Consider the following 12,399-nt stretch of genomic DNA (forward strand, 5'->3'; position numbering starts at 1 on the left):
TATCTGATACCAAATTTAGAAATAAGATTGATGTGTTCGAAAGGGAACTGCAAAAACTTATGGAAAGTTCATTTGTTAAAAAGGGAACAGCAAAAACTTATGGAAAGTTTGTTGTGTGTAGATCTTGATTTCACCTCTCTCTCTTTGATCTTTAATGATGATGTCTTCTGGTGGCTGTTTAAATTCTCCTGGAAGAACTTTTATCGTTTTAAAACCCGGAAGATCAAATTCTTCAATGAAATCAGTTCCCTTTTCCCATATTAACAAACATTGTTCCAGGTCTTTCTTGGCCCATTCCCTGATTTCTTTGGATTCTGTTTCTCCAGGTCTTTCTTGGCCCATTCCCTGATTTCTTTGGATTCTGTTTCTCCAGGTCTTTCTTGGCCCATTCCCTGATTTCTTTGGATTCTGTTTCGCTACGACTTAAGGATGTATGCATAATTCTTCTGTCATTATTAGAAACCTTTGGAATTACTTCTGACTATAATTATTTTTCTCACTGGAAAATAGACAAAAATATTATCTTGATATATTTATCTCCTTCTACCAGGGAATTAATCATTTTATTAAGGTTTAAAATCTCTTAATAAAATCTTTAGACTTTATTCATTTTCTTGTAGAACTTGGATGGATCATTTCTTAATATTATGCTGATTTGTAATGCACCTTCATGCCAAAACTTTGCATGCCTCCATGACTTTGACTGAGTTGAGATTGAAGGGAATCAACTTGTTCTTTCAAATTTGTAGTCATGATTTCGATATTACTTTCAGCCTCTTCTTTCAAGATTCGACTTTGATCTGCATGAGTTTTTCTCAATTCTTGAACATATTGGGCATTTTTTAATTCTAACTGGCTCAATTCTTTTTGGAATTGATTTTGTAGAATCTCTTTCAATTGCGAATCCCTGCAGAAATTTTCTTCATTAAATATCTCGCCCTTCTCTAATTTCCTTTATAATTATTTAATCTTTTGTAAACTATTGTCATAAGCTACAAGCTCATTGAGACGATATTGATTGTAATTCACAAAAGCACTAGGGCCTGTGAAGATTCCTTCGATTTAACATCGCCTGAAGCTTGCCAACTTAGAAACAATTTTAAGAGAATCAAACTTTCTTTTCTTAGTCTTCCTTACAATTGACTTGGTTTGGGAATTAAAGTAATATTCTATTAAAGAAGGAATAGTATCAGATATATTGTTTGGAGTTCATAAACAAGTTTAAATAGAAAAAATCCCAAGGAATATTAGTTGAAATAAGATTCATTTAAGTATCAAGAGGTGTTTGAAACACTGATGATTTAAGAATCTTTTCCTATTGCTCCAATGTTTCTTTATCCTTTTCAGAAAAAGTAATATTAGTTGTTTTATCATCCTATTCTACATCAACTTCCATTTCTTCAAAGTGCTATTTACTTGTTATGTTCTTTGCTCTATGTCTTCACAAGAATTAATAAAAATAATCTTGTTAGCATGTGATATTTATTTGTCTGCTGACTTTGTTGTCTCGGGCTCTTGTTGCTTTTTCTCAAACTTTTGTGGTTGTAGATTAGATTTTTGGTTCACTTCTTTTGACATTGATTTTTTTTTGTAATTAATTCTGCACATGCAACAACTTCTTTACCTGTGACAGAAACATCTGCTTTTTCAATTTGACTTTCTTGCTCTTCTTGAGAGGTAAAGAGAGGATCTGAAGTAATCCACTTGAAATTAAATTGAAAAAATTCAAAAGATTTAATTTCTTCTACTGAAATATTGTCATGGAGACTCTTCTGTTTTAGAAACCCTTCAAAAATACTCTCTTAATTCCTGTAATTTGTTCCTTCAGCATCTAACAACTTTCTTCTATCAATGTTCCTTCAGCATTTGACAACTTTCCTTTATCAAAAACTGGTCGGAAATCATGTGCCAAAATCCAAGAAATCATACCATAATAAGGAAATATTTTAGTCCCAACAACTACCCAGTGCAATTCTATTTTCCTAATGGCTTCCAAAATATTAATTTTGGACTGAGAAGCTCTTATAGATTTTAACCACTCTTTATTTTCAAAGAAATTAAAAATCTCTTCCCACCTCATCATACCTACTTTCTGAGTTTAAGCTTCAGTCAGAAATGACAAATGGTTTGAGATTATATTCCTGATTGTCTACTTCTTTCAATTTCCCTTTTATATACTCTACTACATGTCAAAATATTAATTTTGGACTGAGAAGCTCTTACAGATTTTAACCACTCTTTATTCTCAAAGAAATTAAAAATCTCTTCCCACCTCATCATACCTACTTTCTGAGTTTAAGCTCGAGTCAGAAATGAGAGATGGTTTGAGGTTATATTCCTGATTGTCTACTTCTTTCAATTTCCTTTTTATATGCTCTGCTACTTGTCTTGTTGCAATCAATTTTCCTTTCTCTCCCTTTTATGATCTGTAAACAGAATGGAAAAAGTGAGTTTTTTTTGTAAAAATCCTGAAATAAAGATCAAAATTTAGTCTTTTTCTTAATTGGGATGTTTTCAATTTTGGTAAAGTTTTGAGTTTTGATTTTAAAAAAAACAGAAAGAATGGGTGATTCATATGGCTTGAATATTAACTTCCGTAATGTAATCCAACTGTTTTTTTTACGAAATACGATACAAAGAAATACTAATTAATTCTTATTTATGAAATCCATAGTAAATTTTTTTCTTAATTGGGAAGTTTTGAATTTTGGTTAAAAACATCACAATTTAAAATCAAATTTTGGTTGAAATATTTTATTGCCAAAATTCTGGACTAAATTAATTAAGTAAAACTATTAATGAGAATACCAAAATCTTTTAAAATAAAAAATAAAAGAATGAATGAATTAGGAGTGTGAGATAGCTCAAATAAGTTGTAACTTGAATTACATGAAATAGAAACGCATATCTAATGTAACCAATATGCATGAAATCAACAAGAGTGACTATTAATAATATGACATAGTACATGAAGGAAAAATATCTATGAAGATTCCAAGCTCGCAACCACAAGTAATCACTGGTACAAGCGCAAGCCATCACTTATCCATGAATGCATTTCGAAAGATCACTCCATGAACCTCTTCTTTGTAATCTCTATTCATCAGCATCTTATCATAGGTTATTGGAACATTTTTTCCAAAAACAAATCTCCCTATATTGGCTTTCAAGGTTAGCACCAACCTCTTAAGGAGCTAAGCCATTCACAAACCAATTAATAACAGTGCCCGCATTCTTCTGCTCTTCATATGATCCTGAATTCCCTCCCTGATTTCCTTGAGTTCCACCTTGGTTCTGGTCATGAATATTGACGAATTGGTTCTGGTTCTGATCCTGACTATTAACGAATTGGTTCTGGTTCTGGTTTTGGGCATGAATATTGACAAATTGGTTATGGTACTGGTCCTGGGCAGGAATATTTTCAAACTGGCTCTGGGGATTTATATTCTCAGAAAGGTTCTGGTTCTAATCATGATCATTAACAAATTGGTTCTGGTTTTGGGAATGATTATTGACAAATTGGTTTTGATTCTGGGCATGAATATTTTCAAACTGGCTCTGGGGTTGTATATTCTCAACATGGTTCTGGTTCTGGTTCTGATCATGACTATTAAAAAATTGGCTCTGGTTTTGGAAATTAATATTTACACATTGGTTCTGGTTTTGGGAATTAATATTTACAAATTGGTTCTGGTTCTGGGCATAAAAGACTTTAAGCATGCTCTGGGGATCCAATATCTCAGCAAGGTGCTGGTTGGCGAAATAAAAATCCTAAAGAGCTTTTGGATCAGGAAATTGGCCTGAGAATTCATTCTGCTGGCTAGTGTTTCCCTCGATCATGCTGTTGTTCTGCACATGTTTGACATAACCCACATCAAACCCCATATTAGGGTTCTGCCCTAAACCTTGAGCAGAATTAGCTGTGGCCCTTCCAATTTGTGTTGTTGTCTCACTCCCTCGGTGCCCAGAAGGATCTTGACTCTGTAAGTGGTTCCCAGCATGATTGCTATACTCGGCCTCCTGTCTTCTCCAGTTAACCCCACTGGACCGATCAGAAAGGTCTCCACTCCCATTCAAAGATTGGTACTCTGCGAACTCACCAATACCATTACTGTCAAATTGAACTTGCTGCTGCTTTTCTGTGAAACTTTGGCCATGATTGCTCTGCAATTGGTTGTGAGATTGTCCATCAAAATTGTGGAATTGTGGAGTTTGAAACCCTGGTGTCTCCCATTGTGTGGATGGAAATTGTGGAGTGACATTCATGGCCGATGATAACTTGGGACGCTCAGAGGGTTTGAATCCATTCATTTTTGCTGCAGCAATGCTCGGCTGTGCTTGATTCAATAACCAGTCTATAGTTTTTGCACCGCTTTTGAAGCCCAACTAACAGCCAATCCACAGTCTCTCCACCTCTGTTAAACCCTAGCTCTCTGGTAAGCTCTACCAGAGCTCTGGTTTCCCTCGGCAGTGACAAATTTACTGTATGTCCACTAATCTGTGAATCGAGTGCTTGTCTGAAATTTATTACACGCTCAGTTCCCATTCCCATTGCCAATAACCAGTCAATGGTTTGTCCACCATTGTCATACCCCATTTCTCGAGTGAATTCTACCAAACCCTTCATGTTATGTGGTAATAACCAGTCCACTATACATCTGTGACATCTCAAATTCAAAAGATTTTTAATTTCGTTAAACTGTTTCAGACAGCGATCAGGTACCTTCACTCTCAGACAGTCCGTGTTGCGATATTTGAGTCTCTCCGACTGCTGCCCCTTGGGTACAAATCTCCTCCTCTGGTTTCTCATGTCCAGTAGACCAGAATACAGTTGAATATGGAAGTTAAATCCCAATTCGCCCAAACGCACGACCTCCTGCAATACAGAATCGACACCGACGAGGTGATGCTGTAATATGAAGAGCAAAGGCGAGATATACCATTTGGAGAATCGACACCGACGAGGTGATCCTGTAATATGAAGAGCAAAGGCGAGATATACGATTTGGGGAAACTGTTGGCGATATTCATATGAAACTGCGCAATCTGTTTTCGCTTACGTCAACCACGGTCGGGTACCACATACCAATCGGTCGACCTGAGTCCGTTCATTTCTTTCTCTCTTTCTCTTTTTAAATTTTAAATATATATTTTTGGTTGTTTTTGGGATATTTTGGAAGTTTTTCTAGTCGGGGTTTCTGGTTTAATTTTTGTAAAATCTCGTAGAAATTTATTGAAATCGCAAATCTGGCAGGAATTTGTTGAAAACACAAGTTTGATGGTAATCCCTGCACAATCGAAGTGCTTTTGAGGTCTTTTAAGGCGCTGAATCCATGTATACAGTGAAAAAACCAGTTTAGATAACACAAATCAAGGTTTCACCTCAAATTTTTCCACTGGATTCCGGCCCCTGAAAATCCAAAAACTCGCACTAAAGACAACTCTTATATTTTTTGTGTGATTATGAGAATTAGGGTGCTAAATCTATATATACAGTGAAAAAACCAGTTTAAATAACACAAATCAAGGTTTCACCTCAAAAGTCGCACTAAAGACAACTCCTATATTTTTTATGTGATTATGAGAAATATAGCTCATTGATATTTTATTTATTATAAGGAAGAAAATTGATTTATCTATGATAAAATTTTAATTGCTCCAAAATTACTTTCATCCTCGTTTAATCCTGTAATCTTTTCAAGACTATTCATTTTCTTCTTCTTTTTTCTCTTTTCAAATTTTAAATATATATTTTTCTATGACTAAGAGAAGTATCAATGCTAGTCTATTTATTAGATGGAAGAACATTGATCTATCTATAATGGAGTCTTAATTGCCCTAAAATGGCTTCCATCCTCACCTCTTTCCCCATTTGAACCTGTTATCTAACAGGGATTCCCTCTTCTTTTTTTGCTTTTTAAATTTTAAATATATATTTAGAAGTATAGCTTAGTGCTAACCCATTTATTAGATGGAAGAAAACTGATCTATCTTTGATGGAATCTTCATTGCCCCAAAATGACTTCCATCTCTAGTAGAGATTCCTTCTTATTTTTTCCATTTTTAAATTTTAACTATATATGTTTGTGGGACAAGGAGAAGTACAGCTCAATGCTAGCCCATTTATTAGATGGTAGAAAATTGATCTATCTATGATGGAATCTTAATTGCCCCAAAATGGTTTCCATCCTCACTTCTTTCTCGTTTGAACTTGTAATCTGGCAGGATTCCTTCTTCTTTTTTTCCTTTTTAAATTTTAAATATAAATTTTTGTGTGACTATGAGAAATGTAGTTCAATGCTAGCCCATTTATTATATGAAAGAAAACTAATCTATCCATGATGGAATCTTAATTGCCCCAAAATGACTTCCATCTCTAGCAGGGATTCCTTCTAGTTTTTTCCCTTTTTAAATTTTAAATATATATTTTTGTGTGACTAGGAGAAGTATAGATCAGTGTCAACCCATTTATTACATGGAAGAAAACTGATTCATCTATGATGGAATCTTAATTTCCCTAAATTGGCTTCCATCCTCCCTTCTTTCTCGTTTGAGCCACTAATCTAGCACGGATTAAAACCCCACTCGAACCAACTAGTCTACACCTTATGAAATATTATTTTTGATTATTATCTCTTTTTAATTTTAAATATGTATTTTTGTGTGAGTAGGAGAAGTATAGCAACTAATCTATCTATGATGGAATCTTAATTTCCCCAAAATGACTTCCATCCTCACCTCTTTCCTGTTTGAACCTGTAATCAAGCAAAAAATGGCTTCCATCCTCACCTCTTTCCCGTTTGAATCTGTAATCTAGTAAAAAATGGCTTCCATCCTCACCTTTTTCCCATTTGAATCTGTAATCTAGTAGGGACTAAATGATGCAGGAGCATTCAACCCAAGAGAAAATCATTGTAATTAAGTAGACATAGGGGGTCATGTATTTTTAGGAAATAGTTTCCTAAGTCTCAAGTAAATGTAATATTAGGCTTTTAAGTGATTTAAAAAGATAATGGGAGGAAATTGTAAGTGCTCTCGAATAAATGAGAACATGAGTGGCAATAATGACAAAAGAGCCTAAAATCAATTAGGACTCCTAAACAGTTCCATGATTCAAGGAACTAAGGAGAGCCTTTAGGAATTAATTGAACATAGAAGTGGACAAAGAGGATCGAGAGGATTTAGGAGTCAGTTCAATAGATTAGGAGTCAATCTAGGATTTACCCCAGAATTAGTTCAACATAACCATTATAGATATATGTAAGCCTACGGGCAGAGTAGAGAAGGAGGCCACAGATATCGAAGATCAGGCATGTGAGATATAGAAGTCTCATTTCTGTAATTATTGTTGATATTTATTAATACAATCAACTCAATTTCAAGTTGGAATGCGTGTTTCGAGTGTTGAATTGTATATGAACTCGTAGGTTCTGTAATAGGGGTTGTAGGCAGAGTTTTGCAGAGCACGCAGAGGGAGAAAATGATACAGAGATTTGTAATGGACCATTGAGTCCATTCGAAGGATCAGGAGTATAGTGATCAAAGGGGCATGCGAAGCTAAGCTAGGAGGGAGAGTACAAAGCGAAATAACAGAGGACAGGAACCTTGAGAAGAACCGAACCACAGAGGTAAAATTGAAGAAATTGCATAAAAATCAAGTAAAAGGGAAGAACAGAGAAGTGAAGAGGGATGCACAGGAGCCGTTTGAATTGGAAGATCAACAGTCTAGATGATGTCGCTAAGGAGCGAGGCGAGATATCACATCGGCGGTATTATTTATAAAGATTAAGTTTCGCAAGCCAAAATCCAGTTTACACTGAAAATGAGTGCAAAACATAGTCGGAATTAAGTTCTAGATTTGAAATCTTGTAAAGAGAAATTTATACCCTTATCGGGTCCGGAGAACTGGTCGGATCGGCGATTTGAAGTGGTGGGGGTCCGACTATATAAAGAGCGATTGCGATAATGCGATGGATCCTGGACCGTCAGATCGAGATTCCAGATCGACAGTCCAGAAGTGATCGCTTATTGCATATCAGCACTAACGGAGATCGAAAGTTATAAGCGGAAAGGCTCGAAGGAGGCGGACCCGATGCATTTATAGACGCTGGTTTAATGAATTTGAAGTCCGATATATGTGTTTGGGCGGTGTTTTCCTTTGTAAACGAGATAGTGAAGAATTAAGTGTCGATAGTGTATTTCCCGATTTTAAAGGGAGGGTCACATATCAGAGTCAGAGAAGGGATGAGGCATACATATAAGTATGATCCGCGAAAGTTCCGATAGCTGATTGCGATAGAGGTACAGCCTTGGGATCTGTGTAGAAGCCGTACAGAAGGCGGAAAAGGGTATGTTTGCATAGTACTCCTTTGTAAATGGTTTTATAAGGAAATTGCGCCGAATGAAGGTTTTTATGTGCTAAAAATATATTAACCAATGTTTTTAAGAGGGTGGTTATATATATATATATATATATATATATATATATATATGCAGCCGATGGGTTTAAAAAGGCTTCACTAAGGTTTATGGGTTTTGTAAGTCTCGATAAGAAGGATTAATGGAAAGGATTTAATCAAAGTGTTATATGGAGACTTTAGGGTTGGTATAGTCCTGATAGGAGGTTTTTGGCGAGCTGATTGGTTTCTGATATAAAGGAACCGAGATAAAATAACCTTGACCATTTATGAGATGAAGTTTTGACTCCTTTGAAGAGTCAAATACCTGGGACAAGTGTACTTATGCATTTTATGCATACTGTGGGTATGTGTGGGGGTAACCCTGCATCATTAGTGGTATCAGAGCAGATTTGTAATCAGCGCAGGTTTGTAATCAGAGCAGATTTGTAATCAGAGCAGGTTTGTAATTAAAACAAGGAAGATTTCCTATGAAAGGAGTTTGTACACAGAAGAAGGTAATGTGCATGAATAAATGATAGAGACTACAGTGGGAGATTGTAGCAGTTCCAGCAGAGGCTTGAAGTAAATAGGAATAAAGAATTCCTTAAAGGAAAGAGAAAGCAAAATTGCTTAATGCAAGTTCTGAAGGGTAGAGGACTTGGAGACAAAACAAAAGACAATCCATTCAAAGAACAAGTGGAATGGTGAAACAAGATCATGCTGAGATTTTGAAGGTGAGGTCATATGCTCTGTTTTAAATTGAGAATGTGTGTTTTTGTACCAATGCACAGGTGACAGCAAGAGAAGCTGTGAGAGGAGAACCAAATGTGTTTTTGAAGGCAGAGTAAGGAGAATACTCTGAAGGAAAAGTGGCGGTGAACCTAGAAAAAATCCAACAAGAGATTGGACAGAGAGGACAACTGAAGTGTTCTCAAGAGAGAGTGAGAGATTGCAAAAGCCTAGAAGGAGCAAAGGTGTTGCTCAAGAAGAGGTTCCAGATAGAGGACCGTGCTTATCAAAAGACTGAGTGAGGAAAACTTAGTGAGGCAAGATTGCAGCAAGGATGATTAGCTGTTGCAGAGGTTTGTTGCAAAGGAGCTCATGAAGAAAGAAGAGAAGAAGATGATTACTGATATTCATAGCAAAGGTTCAGAGATAAGCCACATCAGAAGAAAGATGAAGAAAGAGGATGCCAAAGCAAATGGCAAGAGGATGAGCCAAGCGAAAATCGATAAAGAGATTGTAGAGTTAAAAGAACAACTCAGTGTGTTAAGGAGAATGCTTGAGGAAGGCCAGAGACTAGGTTGGGTCTTGAGGAAGAAGCCAGTGGAATGGCATGAGATGCAGAGAAGGCTACAGCAAAAGCAAGTGAAGTGGCTAATGGAAAAACTCAAAGAAGTTGAGTTGGAAATGGAAGAGTCCATTTGTGAATTAGAACAGGGAGAAATTCTGGGAGAGAGTGAAGATGAAGACTTGAAGCCTGAAACTTCGAGTAAGGCCAAAGGGACACATGGTTTTAAATCTGACATTTTGTGTCTGTTTGCAGGTGAAACATGTAAAGAAGGATAATTTACTAATATTTTCATAAAGGAGAAAGAAGACCGGCAGAATCTAAATTATGTTCAGGAAGAAGATGAGATAGATAGGTCTCATATATAGTTGGAGAAAGATATCAAGCAACAAAGTGAAGAGCTTGAGGAGATTGAAGAGGAGACCATCGAAGAATTTCTGAATCATATGAATGATTTAGAACAGCAAGGAGATATGATGGTTGAACCATCAAGTGGGACCATAGAGTCTTATGTTTTTAAAATTGATAGCTTGTCAATGAATGCAAAACAAATGCAGGAGAATGTTAATGAAGATGATGAGGCAAGAATAACTCTGGGAGAAGAGTTACAGAGGGACAGCAAGGCAAAATGTACTAAAGAAGAAGGACATCTACTGGAAGATGTTAAGGAAGAAGAAGTCTATGCAAAAGACTTAGCTAGGGGAGAAAGGACATATGATGATCTATCCATAACAAGAGAAGGTATGGAGAATTGTGTAAAATTTCCAAAATCTACTCCAATTGAAGTTATTGAATTATACAGAAAATTAGATTTTCAAAGAAGGGAGTTGGAAAAATAGAGAATAGATGTTCAAGATAGACTTCTGAAAAGGGAAGACAAAAGAATTGTCATGAATGACAGTCATAAGGAAAAGGAGTTGGATATGAAAATTCAGCAGATTCACACTGCAAGAGAAGGAGTTCACTATGGTGGACAAGAGTAGGAAGGCGTCATTAGGATAGATGGTGTGGAAGAGAGGCTAATGGACAATCTCATGAATTCTTTGGAGAGTTCAAATCAGCATATTGATGTGCTGAAAAAGGAGAAAGAAACAGAGCAACAAACTAAATTGTTTACAAAGGAATATAAGGCACAACAACCTTATGTTTTTTATTTTAACAAGTGTTTTGTGAGTGCAGGTTTTGTTGCAATTGTTGGAGGAGATTTGACACAAGTGAACAACCAAGTAAAAGTGAAAGAAGAGAATTCTATGGAAGAACTCAATCCATGGAATAGAGAAGTTAATTTGCTGGAGAAAGTGTTGAACAGTCATGATTCAATCATGAAAGAGGGTAAGGATGATAGGGAAGCAGTCAGCAAAGCAACCAAGACAAAGGTTGAAGCAAGCAAAGCAAGCAAGGCAAAAGTTGGAGTAAGTAAAGGAAACCAGCAGTTACAAAGTGGAAGTAACTAGCAGCAGTTTAAAGAACTAGTGGACAACAACAGCAACCTAAAGCAAAGAGAAAAAGGCAGAAATATGAAGTAGAACATGGACCAGTCCAAAGATGTATTGGAGACAGAGACTAAAGAAATTTGGAAGCTGATGATGAAGCAGTCCAAATGGAGGAAAATGATAGCAACATGAAGAAAGATCAATCAGAACTTGAATTTGATTGGCAAGAAGAAGAAAATGGAGCAAAAGACAACAAAATTGCAGCAGCAACAAGGGAACAAAGTATGTGGACAGTTACAAAACAAAGTGTGGGATCCAGGAAGACCAAGGCCAGAAGACACATGATCAGGAGATCATGAATATTTTCTACTTTGGGAGTCTGATGCAGAAGCATTCAACCCAAGAGAAAATCATTGTAATTTAGTAGACATAGGGGGTCATGTATTTTTAGGAAATAGTTTCCTAAGTCTAAAGTAAATGTAATATTAGGATTTTAAGTGATTTAAGAAGATAATGGGAGGAAATTGTAGGTGCTCTCAAATAAATGAGAACATGAGTGGAAATAATGACAAAAGATCCTAAAATCAATTAGAACTCTTAAACAGTTCCATGATTCGAGGAACTAAGGAGAGCCTTTAGGAATTAATTGAACCTAGAAGTGGACATAGAGGACTGAGGGGATTTAGGAGTCAGTTCAATAGATTAGGATTCAATCTAGGATTTACCCCAAAATTAGTTCAACAGAACCATTTTGGATATATGTAAGCCTACGAACAGAGTAGAGAAGGAGGCCACAGATATCGAAGATCAAGCTTGTGAGAGACAAAAGTCTCATTTCTGTAATCATTGCTGATATTTATTAATACAATCAACTCAATTTCAAGTTGGAATGCGTGTTTCAAGTGTTGAATTGTATATGAACTCATAGGTTCTGTAACAGGGGTTGCAAACAGAGTTTTGTTGAGCACGCAAAGGGAGAAAATTATACAGATATTTGTAATGGACCATTGAATCCGTTCGAAGGATCAGGAGGACAAGTGATCAAAGGGGCATACGAAGTTAAGCCAGGAGGGAGAGTACAAAGCGAAATAACAGAGGACGGGAACCTTTAGAAGAACCAAACCACAGAGGTAAAATTGAAGAAATTTCATAAAAATCAAGTAAAAGGGACGAACAGAGAAGTGAAGAGGGATGCACAGGAGCCGTTTGAATTGGAAGATCAACGGTCCAGATGATGTTGCTGAGGAGTGAGGCGAGATATCGCATCGGTGGAATT

This window comes from Pinus tabuliformis, chromosome 1_1, assembly GCF_031772625.1.
Source record: "Pinus tabuliformis cultivar Carrire ecotype Pingquan chromosome 1_1, CPIR1, whole genome shotgun sequence".
Taxonomy (NCBI): Eukaryota; Viridiplantae; Streptophyta; class Pinopsida; order Pinales; family Pinaceae; genus Pinus; species Pinus tabuliformis.